The sequence below is a fragment of the Peromyscus leucopus genome, chromosome 17 (assembly GCF_004664715.2).
Source record: "Peromyscus leucopus breed LL Stock chromosome 17, UCI_PerLeu_2.1, whole genome shotgun sequence".
NCBI lineage: Eukaryota > Metazoa > Chordata > Mammalia > Rodentia > Cricetidae > Peromyscus > Peromyscus leucopus.
This window is the reverse complement of record NC_051077.1, coordinates 37,547,071-37,559,619: the sequence shown is the minus strand read 5'-3', so window position 1 is coordinate 37,559,619 and position 12,549 is coordinate 37,547,071.

The following is a 12,549-nucleotide window of genomic DNA, read 5'->3' as shown; positions in this document are numbered from 1 at the left end:
TTATTCCTCACATGACATCACCTTTGTATTTTGAGAGTCTCTCACTAGTCTGGAATTCACATGTAGGCAAGTCTGGCTGGTCAGTGCTCCTCAGGGACCTACCTCTCTCTACCTTCTTAGCATTGGGATTCCGAGTATGGACCATGTACCTTCTTGTACATGGGTTCTGGATTTGAACTCATACTTACACAGCAAACACGTTATCTCCTGAGCTATATTGGTTGTAGCCAATAGTGGCACATATCTATTAGTTTACTGCTGGCTTAGACTATATTTTTGACATAAAACATTTTGATGCACTCTCCAAGTTTTCTAGATGGTTGAGAGTACTATTGGTTACTGGTTTCCTGGAGATTAATCTGGGGGTTAAGGGTTTTCATTCTTTATTTCTCTCCCCTCTCCCGCCTTCCTTTAGACGTGGTGTCAAGCTATATATCACTGGTTTGCCTGGGACTTTTTATGGAAATGAGATTGCCCTTGGACTTGCTGTGACTTTCCTGCCTTTGTCTCCCAGTGTGGGCTTACAGACATGCACTTTCACATACTAGATCAACATTCTTCAGAATATACAGAAACACTCAAAATTCCAAGGAGAGTTCAATGGTGTGCGGTTTCAAGATTAGCATAATTTAAAAAAATATGCAGGAGGAAATTGAGGAACAAAAGTGGATTTGATTTCCTATATCTTCATTTTTTTCCTGTTATACCCTTGACACTAGAGTGCATAGACTACCTCATGGTAAGGGGTCTTCAAAGACCTCAAGTACTGATAAAACTTTTACCCCTTTCAGGTTTCTCATTTTGAAAAGCATAGTTTCAAACCATATGTTTTAAATTTGAATACTTATCAACAATCCACACTTTGATGGTTAGTGTTAATTGTAGACTTAGTAGAATCTAGAATCACCTGGAAGATGGAACTCAGGACATGCATGTGAGGAGCTGTCTTGGTTACAATGACTGAGGTGGGGAAATCTGCCCACTGTGGGTGGCACAATTCCCTAGATGGGATCTTGGACTGTATGAGTAGAGAGAAAGAGCTGAGCAGTAGCAGCAGGCAAACTTCACTCTCTGCTTCTTGATTGTGAGTATGACGTGGCCAGCTGTTTGACTTCCCCGAAAAGGCAACTCCTTTTGCCTTCAATGGCTTTTTTTAAGTGTTTTTTTTTTTTTTTAATCACAGTAACAGGAAAAGACATTAAAACACATTGTAATAGGATTCATCATTAAACATAATAAGACCAAAGCCCTTTAGATTTACACTGCATATTCAAATGAAGAATTATTCCAAACCAAAATAACCATCCAGTAATGATATAAAGACAGGTTTGATAACAGAGACACTCAATACATAGACTATCTAATGTACTATTGGTAAGAATATATTTTTTTCTGGAAATCAGATTGGAGGTAAATATTAAGATCTCACAATAAAATGTTTATATCCATTCACCTCTAACTTACTTCTCAAAATAGAGCTATTCAGAGAATATATTATATATGTGTGTGCAATGACATTTTTCTATTCTTTAAAAATATATAAACTGGGCAGAAGAGATGATTCAGGTACATACACATAATTAAAAATTAAAAATAAATGTAAAATTAAAAAATAATCCTAAATCCCAAACTGCCAACTATTTGGGGAACAAGTATATACACTTCCACGTCATTTTTGGTTGTCTATTTTAACATCATGAAAAATACAAGAAAAACAGTCAAGTATACTTTAGGATATGTGAAAATATAATATTAAGTTTAAAGAACAGATATAATATTATCCACCCTGTATAACTCCAATTTAATTTTAAAAACTTTATAGGTATATTAAAGTAAAAAGGGAAAATATAGAAATACTGATACTAATGGAAGTCTTAATTAAAATGAATACATTACACATGGACGAATTTTTCCATATAAGAACTATGTAACAGTGTATAGATAGTATTATTATGAAAAGAAATGTCAGTTGGTGGAAATCACAAAATTCTTCTCCTACCAAACTGACCTTATTTTGGCATATTATCTTCTTACTCATGTGTTTTCAGTGCCTCGGAGCTATCAATCAACAACAAATACTTACTGCCTCTCAGAATCCCTTCCTTCGTCTGGGCCATCAAGGGCTCAGACGCCAGCCTCTGGACGAAGCACTCGTTGCCCTCTTTCAGGTCAGGCTGGGGCTGCTTCCCTTCACTCCCATTGCATTTATCATACTCCTTTACAACAGTATTAACATGTAATTGATTTGCTTGGCTGTGTGCCCCAGTGCTCCTTTCTAGTTCTTTGAGGTCTGAGATGTCTTTCATCACCATGTTCTTAGTATTTCAGCACAATGACTGGTGTGCAAATGGAGTCAATAAGTGTTTGTAGACTGAGCAATGTTTACAGTGACTTACCGTAATGTGTGCCCTCGGAGTACTGTCTTGTGGTATGGTTTATATTTGATTCCTGATTTTTTTTTAACCCTAAAATTCTTTGTAGATAGTCTGGAAGCCCAATACATAAAACATATACACATCTACTTCTGCTATAAGTTATTTATTATAATGTGTTAATGTTACATTATTTTATATTTTTCAGTAATAAATTTGGGCTTTTAGTCAGTTTAAAATTTTTAAATTTTCAAAAACAGAGATGTTAATGGTGGGCTTTAAAAACCATCTCTTCAGTGTCTTTTATAAATTATAAAATTCAATGGTACTACACTTCCTAATCCAAACCACATCAATGTTTCACAACTTTATCCGATAGGGTTATTCATTAATTTGTGTGAGAGAGACAGTTGTCATGGTAATAGCTGAGCATTCGCTGAGACACATTCCTGGTCAGATTTACTTTAGCAGTTGAATCTGCATTTATATAGTGTGGGTTTTTTTCTTCTATTTTAAGAAAAAGAACCGTACAATTGCAGAAAAATAAAAAGTGAATTAAAATGAACATTTATGAGTATTTCACTCTTTGTGCACATGAAAACAAAACAAAAGAATATTCCAAAGGAGGAGAGCCATACTCTTCCAATACTCAGATATTCACATGACTTATTTTTCCCCAGAAAGCAGATTTTATTCATATTGAGGGCAATGAGAATGGGACATCAGTCTGAATTTCAGAGAAGAGTTAATAAAATGGATGTGATGAATGTGTCCCGAGAATAAGGAAAACGGCTATGATTCTATGGACAAAACATGGTATCTTTCATTCCCACTCAAGCTATTTTGTCTCTCATAAATTGCCGTGATGGTAATTAGGTGACAGGATGAATGAATGTGCTCTCACGGAAGAATGGCAGCTGCTAAATATATAAAAGAAGGCAATACCTGAGCTTGAGTCATTTTATTATTGTGCATTCATTCAGACAGCCTTGAAATCTGTGGAATTTCTGCTAGGATTCATTTTTTTCTTACTGAATAGATCATTAAAAAGTCCATTTACTAATACAATAGTATGCATTCTTTAAATATTTTATATGTATATAATAGACACACACATATAAATGTATGTATTTGCATAATTATATAAATATATGCAAATTTGTATATTTTTTCTCCTTGGCTATGGATGTTTGAATTTCATTGATATAATCTGAAAAGGGTAGAACAGATTTAAGTACTTTTCTTTCAAGGCTTCTGTGTTGAAATAGCATTTGGCAAAAAGCATTGCCTGTAGATTTCTGTGTAAGGAAAATAAAATGCAGTTGTCTCTCAGACTGTACTGTATATCTTATTGTTTACTTGAAAGTTTCATGATCTTATGACAGTATTTTTCAGAGATATATTCAACATCTTAGAGTTGCAGTCATCTCTAGTTTTTAGAGCCAAAACCTCAGAGCAAATCCAGCTGTGTGTGTGAAATTATGTGCATATTTTAAAACCTGCATAAAAGACAAACATATATTACATATTTTATAGAATACAAACTCCTTAATAAATGGTACTGTAACATGCCAATAACTGGCATTCAAAATATTAAGATACACACATACACACACATATATGTTTTTTCAACCCAAAAATGTTGCCTTAATAACATTTACATTTTAATTCCCAGAAAAAAATAGATGCTGTACTCATAATTGAATATATTTAGATATTTTAAAGTGTGTTCAGGAGTTTCAGCAAATTAATACATGATCTTATACATATTTTTAAATGTTTTATTATTATTATTTTCTGAGTGTATATGTGGGGTGTTTGTTTTAGTGCATTTTACTTCTTTTTTTCTTTTTAAGAAAGTGCCTTGTTCTGAAACATGGAGGTCGGTTGACATCCAGAAGGCTCCAGTGATCTTGTGTTTCTGCTATCAGAGCACTGGAGTTTTAGAGAGTTTTAGACACAAGTGATCACACCTGGCTTTTCACATAGACGTTGAGGATTCAAATTTAAGTCCTCATGTTTGAACACCAGGAGCACGGTACCTACTAACCCCCTCTCTCTTTTTGGAAGCTGGTTTGAAGTTATGGTAATTAAAGATGATTAAGAACGACTTCCTCATGATCAGCTTTGGGCCTCACCTCCTGTGTTCCTTGTACACACTAGTTTTGTGAGTGAAAAAAATTTAAAATACAATGTAAAAGAAGGGAGAAAGCATCCCAACTATTGGCTCTTGCTTGGAATCTGGAATACCACTTAAAAGGACAGCTTTGGATTAGACCCATGGAGGAATGTGGAAGCATGGCAAAAATTTACTGATGCTCACTGTGGAAAGAGTGTTATTCCCAGTAATGTGTGGCTTTTTATAGAGTTTATTTTTATTCTTTTCTTCCTTTGATAATTAAATGAGTGAGATCTAACTTGTTTTTCTTGTGTGAGTAAAGACCTGATTTTCTGAACTGACTGGAAGTGTATAGAATTCCGTCTAGCAGGAGCTCTATGGTATAGAACAAAGCCAATTGTTCTTTTCCTTAACAGTTAATCCGAATGGGCCTGTCCATTGCCTTCACGGAAGAAACCACTCAGAAAGTTGTATAGAGATTTTAGAAAATAGAAAAAGCAAAAACCAAGAGCTTACTTAAACATGTAGATTGGCAGAGTGGTTCCTCTGTCTGTTGTCCCCTCTTACCCCATGCTAGTGTTTTCCTGCACATGGTCCTTTTGGCGATTATCCACTCTCAGCCTTGAAAGTGACTTATATTATTCTCTAATAGTTTATCTGTGTTCTATACTACTTCTGTGAATCTTACCTGAATTCTTACATTGGAAATCACAAGGACTGGGGGATTGAGGGGAGGTTAGAGCAATTTCCTTATACTGATAAGAAACTAAGTTTCTGAATAAATAAATCTGTGTCCTGACTAGGTTTTATCTACAAGAAATGTTGGGGAATCTGACATGGGGTACCACATGTTACCAGTGACATTAGTGTCTCATCTTGGGTCCCTTAGTTTTATTAATAAATTAATTTAAGATTGAAATTTAAAAGAACTGTTGGACAGGCAATCTGTAAATCTCTGAAGCTGCCTGGAAGAAGAAGATTGAAAAAAAAGAAGAGAGAAAGCCATGCTTCTTGAGTTAAGCTGGCATGTCCAGCAATGGAGGTCCACCATATGGTGGACAAGCATTTACAAAGTAAAAATGGGTGGGGATGCTTCAGACAAAGAGTAAGGGAGCCAAGAGTATGGAAAAGCATGCTTACGAAAGAGATGGGAAGAAGCAAAAGAAAAGTAACTCTTTTCTGAGTAAGGATTGTCTGAAAAAAAATCAGGCAGGCTTAATATAGCTACATTACTGGACACCATTAGCAACTGCAAAGAGGCAGAGATTGTTGGGAGGAAAGTACATCATCTCATTAAAGGGATAGTTATTCCTCCCACTTCTTTGGTGTGGTTTAATGTGAATCATCTGGGCCACCTGGCCAGATGATTGGCAAGCACAACTCTTACATTTGGGGTTGCTTGGAATACAAGGTCTCCACCAGGCTCGCTTTCCCTCAATGGGCCTTCAGTACTGGTTTAACCATTGAGTGTGCAGATAAGGTTGCACCTTGCTCAGCTATTCCGTGTTGTGTAAGACAGTGGCTTTCAGTCAGAGCCTTGCACTGAGTGCCTCTGTTTTTATAAGCAGCATTGGGCTCTGTTTTGAGTGTAAAAGTTCTCATTGTTCATGTAGCTACTACTTCCCATCTGGAAGGTCTCAGATTTGGGACTTAAGGGGGGCAATGATATGAATTGTCCATTTGGGTAAGAGATTTATTAGAATACTTGTTAATGCCATAGAAGGACAGCATGGAAGCTCTGAAGAGAATTCAGGGCCCCAGGCCATGGATAGACAGGATGATAGAGACCTCTGTGGGCATTTCAGGTTTACAAGGCAAATTTGGAATCCCTCATTATAGGTTATTTTGAAGAAAGGAGAGGTTCTATGACATGTGGTCGATGCATAGTCTATAGTATTTGCTTGCAAGTCTTCCTGTCTTTGATTCCGTGGCATCAGATCGAAGGAGATGGTCTTGCAGTCTGAGAAGTAGTATGTCACCTTGAGGGTGTATGGAAGGTAGGCAGGAAGTACCTATTTAGTTCATGTATACCTGTCATATGGAGCATGCCACTGGTAGCTCCCATAGCTTGGAGTCTGATAGCCTAATGCCTGTATACAGAATCAACTATGATATCAGGAGAGGTACAACTGTAATGGTATGACCTGAGCAGAGACTGAATTCTGAAACTGTCTGGAACTACCCATGAAGTACAGAATGATAAATTTAAAATAAAAACTTACCAACTATACACCAAAGTTACCAACTATTTACCAAATATACTGTGATCATATAGGTACATAGTAGATTAAAAATATCAAGAAATATGAAGAATAGTGTGATAGCCTTGCCTGGACAGTATGAAGGAGAAGAAGACACTTTACATTGATATGAATACTGACAAACTGAACTTTTGTTAGGGTTTTTTTGCTGAGAATAGACACCAGGACTATGGCAACTCTTACAAAAGAAAATACTTAATTGAGATTGGATTATAGTTTAGAGGTTTCATCATGGTAGGAAGTATGGCAGTACTCAGGCAGACATGGTGTTGGAGAGGTAGCTGAGAGTTCTACATCTGGATCCATAGGCAGCAGGAAGAGAGACTGGGCCTGGCTTGAGCATCTGAAAACCCAAAGCCCACTCCTAGTGATACATTTCTTCCAACAAGGCCAGACCTACTCCAAAAGGGCCTCACCTCCAAAAATGCCACCCCCTCAGAGCTTATGGGGCCATTTTCATTCAAACCACCACACCTGTCATCTCCTCAACCAGTGTGTGTGACAAGGAGCCAACAGGCAGAGGAATCCTGACTGTGCCTAGGACTCAGCTCAACTCAGCACACACTGCTGACCTGGCTCATGTGAATTGTGTCATCCATAGTTCTGTGTGTCTGTCATTCTGTCCTCTGAACTTGGTCCTGCACTTTGTTTCCATGGTCTTGTTTCTTTGCAGTCTTATCAATACTGTGACTCTGTTAGAAGTTTTCCTGCCTTAAACAGTATTCCAGCTGTGCTCCTTAATATCTTATCTACCCACTGCTGTGGCTATTCTTGCTTTTTATCTGGTTTCTGACTGTTCCTCCAGTTAGATATTTTTAATCCCTCTTTAAAAGCTATTCTGAGACCTTAATAATGTATGTATACATACAATTGTTCTGTGATGTGTAATGTGTTATCTGAAAATTAGTACTAATAATTAAGATGGCAATGAATGGACCTATGTTTGCCAGTGGCTAGTTTTTAAGGGAAATTGGGAGTACTTGACAAATTACAGTCAAGGAAAATAGTATAGGTTGGGAATTTATTGTCATTCAATAAATTCTGACATCATCAAGGTAGATGCATGACTTCCTGAACTGCCCTGATGACCAGAAAAGTTGCAAATCCCGAGTTCTGGAGTTCAGCTTTGCAGCAATGTTCAATGAAATCATTAAAGTATATTTCAAATTTTTAGTTTTATGATTACAAATAAAATTTACATGTTATTTAAATGAATTATGGAATGCCATAAATTACATCTTCAAGTATCAAGTATAGTTGTTGATCTTTGATTTGAGGGCAATCTTCTCTCTGTTTAATACTTATATGAAAATTGTTTCATAGATATCCTCCTTTTGTACAAAATTAACTGAATTCTTGAATAACAAATCAAAGCACAAAGTTTTGGTTTTCTAAAGTGAATAATTCTTGGCAATATATCAACAAATCAACAACAGAACAGATTTTGGGAAGCAAAGGGAATGGAACTCATCAGCCAAATGCATACATATGCAATATTTAGTTTCAGTGTCTGTGTTTTTGCTATAAAAAATGGATATGTAATAATAATATGACCCTGTTGAGAGAGCAAAAATGCTAACTTCTTTTCTCAATAATGACAAATTACTTCTTTTAGTAATAGTATTAATTGGGGTTTCTATTGCTGTGATATTATAGTACATCATCAAGGGAAATTAGGGCAGGAAGTCAAGACAGGAACTTGGAGGCAGGAACTGATACAGAAACTACTGAAGAGTGATCATTAGTGGATTGATGCTCAAGACTTTCTCAGCCTGCTTGCTTATAACTACCAAGACTATTATCCCAGGAGTGGTACCACCCAAAGTGAGCTTGGCCCTCCCAAATCAATCATCAATCAAAAAAAGTACAGATTTGCCTACAGGCCATTTTGGTGGGAATATGTTCTCCATTGACAGTCTCTCTTCTAAATGGACTTAGCTTTCAGATTGACATAAGGCTACACAGCACAGCAATATTCATATTGATACCATACGTTATCCCTTTTGTCATCTCAATGATAGAATCATTAGTTTTGAGATCATCCAGTCATATCATATTCTAAAACCTCAGTAAGCTTTAATTTTTTATTTTGTAAAGAAACACCATCAGTAGTTTACAAAGAATGTTACCTATGATGTTTCTAATACCTTCAATGATTGTTCTTCTAGTATAGGTCATATTTTGTAAAATAATACAAATTCAATTAAATAACAAGTCTTCATATTTTCCCAAAGACTGAATGTTACACATGACTTCCATTGAAACATGTTAATTAATAATAACATGATATATTGAACTCATAGAAAGTGTACATATACCAACATATGCAACTTTATATGAAACATTAAAAATAGCTTTAACAAAAGATAAAATGGGACTTTCATGATTAATACAACTTGTTTTATATATAATTATTCAAATTCCATTTTAGTGCCCACTTTGAATTAGATATAAAGGAAATAAATATTCATGGCTCTTTTAAAAACTTAGTATGTTTGATGTCTATGTATTCTTTATTTTAATGTGAACATGAAAACCATAGAGGTTATTATTTTTCCCCTTTGGAGATAAAGCAGTTGGGTAATGGATAACAAACCACCTGTCTTCTGCTTGGAGAATGTACCCTTGTTGCTTTGGGTTCAAAGAAGCCCTCCTGGTACCCATTGCCATGTTCTACTTTGTAAGTTAATAAAGTTACACTCTAATGGTCTTTTTGACTAAAGTACACTTCTGAGGCTGTTTTGCCCAAAGGGTCCACACAGTTAGTAAAGTCATTCCCAGTGCATCTTTGATATTTTGCTTTTCTGTCCTTTCTTGTGAGTGAATTAATAAGAGCACTGAAATTAACTGTTCATTCCCAGCGATGGCTCCAATCCTTCCTGGTTTTGAGCCACAATTCATAACTGAAAACCTATAATTTTCTTTGTTATGCTTACTTAGTTACTCTAGCAACATAAAACAGAAACCTTACTTTATTAATGCTGAAGTATGTTTACTCATTAATTTTTTAATTGACATGCCTTTTTGTGGAATAAACATTTATTCACAAGGAAAACTATTCATGTTGCAATTATCAGTTTGTAATTTATTGAATTTGTATGTTCATTTTCTTGGATTTTATGTAATATTTTAATGCCTCACAGTTTATGAAGAACCATTGGGTTTCTATTTTCAAACTTTAATCTGCTTCTTCCTTATGCATGACTACTAATTTTAACCAGAAATTATTGTTGAGATTATGCTAAGAAATATATAACAAGTATACTTTTGTACAGTTTGTTTTTCTTTTGTTCCTTCTTAAAAATTATTGAAGAATGCCGAGTGGTGGTGGCACACACCTTTAATCCTGGTACTCAGGAGGCAGAGCCAGGCAGAGCTCTGTGAGTTCGAGGCCAGCCTGGTCTGCAGAGTGAGATCCAGGACAGGTACCAAAACTACACAGAGAAACACTGTCTTGAAAAACCAAAAAGAAAAAAAAAAAGAATCACTGAAGAAAACTGGAATATTTTCTAGTATCTTTTCTCTATATGACTATATGTAGTTCTTTTAACATTCTGTTGTTCCCTTCAACGATACATTTATTAAAGATAAACACTGACATTTAAAAGAGAGAATATTATGTTTTATAGCTACACTAAATTAGCATATTATAATTAATTCAAAAGTATAATTGTAACTTAAAAAAAATATTTTTCTAAGTGAAGATTATCTCCTAACCCTTACTTAACCTATTAAGATTCCTCTGACTCTCTTTTCAACTAGGTCCTGAGTTTTGAACTTCTGTGTTGAACTCTATTAATGTCAAGTTTTAAGAGGAATCCTGTTGAGTGTGCTTGGCCAACCCTTGCCCTATTTTGGTCTCACCACCCTCATAATATATTATCTCAGTCTATGAACATTTTAGTGAATTTATTATTATTAAACATCTTGAGCAAAGAATTACCCTACCAGTGATGGTTAGGGTGGATTGTCAACTTGACAGCCCCTGGGATCCCCTAGGAGACCATCCCAGGAACATCAGTTATGAGATTATTTGCATTAGGTTAGCTTAGGGGTATGTTTGTGAGCTTTTAAAGAAAAAAATCTTAATTAGGTTGAAGTGTAAACCCTACCCTAAAGGAAGGTGCCCCCATTTCCTGGGCTTCAGGTGCTCCTTCAAGCTCCCGCTGCGTTGACTTTCCAGCCATGATTAAATGTACCCTTGAACTGTGAGCTAAAGTAAATCCTTCTTCCTTAAGTTTCTTTTGATAGTGGAGTTTCTCTTTGCAAGAGGAAAAGCAACTAAGACCTCACCTCTAAGCAATTCTGCCCCGGCACACCCAATCTATAAATTGAACTTTTTCTTTACTGGATTTGGATATGATCCCAGTGTTTATCCTTGAAAAACAAAGCTCCTCCATTGTTACACTTCCTGAAAAAAGTGTTTTGTACGATTGCTGACACATCATCAATTTTTTCTCTAGCATAGACTGACAATATATTTCAGAAATTCACTTTGTGTAAGTTATCTCTTACATATTTACCTTTTTGTGTTTTTTGATTCATAATTATACCATGAAACATACCTGTGAGTAATATACAGATATGTATACTGAAAGCCTTTGACTAAATAGATCTGATATTTGACATGTCCCTCAAATAATTTTTACATATATATATATAATTTGTGTAAATATATATATATATATTTCTAGATGACTAGATATGAAATACAACTTTATTACAATTTTATGCTGAATATAATAAACTGGTAGATTTTATACCTGGTAATTCTGTACAAAATGCAAAGTGTTAATTTTTCACCTCAAAGAACTCTTTAAGTCCCACGAATCAAGCTATCTATAGAAAGAAATAGAGAGGGAGGCTAGGGTATTTACTGGAAGGTGTGGAGCCCTTTTACCTGGCTCACCATTTGTCTTCTATCCCATCTCCTTTTCAGAGAATAAAACACCACGTTTTAAAGCGAAGCAATGATCTTTTGTTCATTAACTATATGCCCCTTAATGTTTAGCTCTCGTTTACACAATGTCAATAGGCTTCTTGCAGTTCTTTGTGCTCTTCCAAACAAACTATGACCTTTAATTGAAAGGAGAAAATTAGCTGTGATATTGTGGTAACAGATATCTTGTAAGATTTGAATTTATCAGGAGAGACAGGTTGTTGAGTTTGATATTGAGAAACCTTGCGGTACAAACTGAAAATAAGCTAGGAAAACAATCAGAAGAGAAGTGGGACATGTTTTTAGTAAATTTATTAATAGGAAATCTGCATAGACAACAGATGAATAATGTCTAAATACAGCATCATATTTTTCTTCCTGAATATTTATTGTTTAGAACTGATACTAAGTTTCTTGTATATAATGATGAGTGGCTTTCCCATATCCTTTCCTTTTGAAATCAGATGGCTAGTGACTAATCAGTCATAATAGTAATATTACCATGTCCTCAGCACTTTAAACACTGAAAGCTTAAAGCACACAAAATATCCTTATTCATTCGTTTGTTTTATCTTTATTTCAAACTCTGTGTGCTACCATTGCACAACCTCTGGGTCCAACTAAATTTTTTTTCCAAAACAAAACAAAACCATAGGTTAGCAAAATGAGATAAAAACCACCATGTGATTTTTGCAGATGTACAGATTAGATGAGACTCTCACATTGTACAGCTAACACAGTGATAATATAAAGATAAAATGGCAACAGAATCTTTGCATGTATCTCCCTCTCACCTTCTCTCTCATCCTTTACAGGGACAAAGAAAAGGCAGCCTTTCTCTTTCCATCTTCTGCTGTC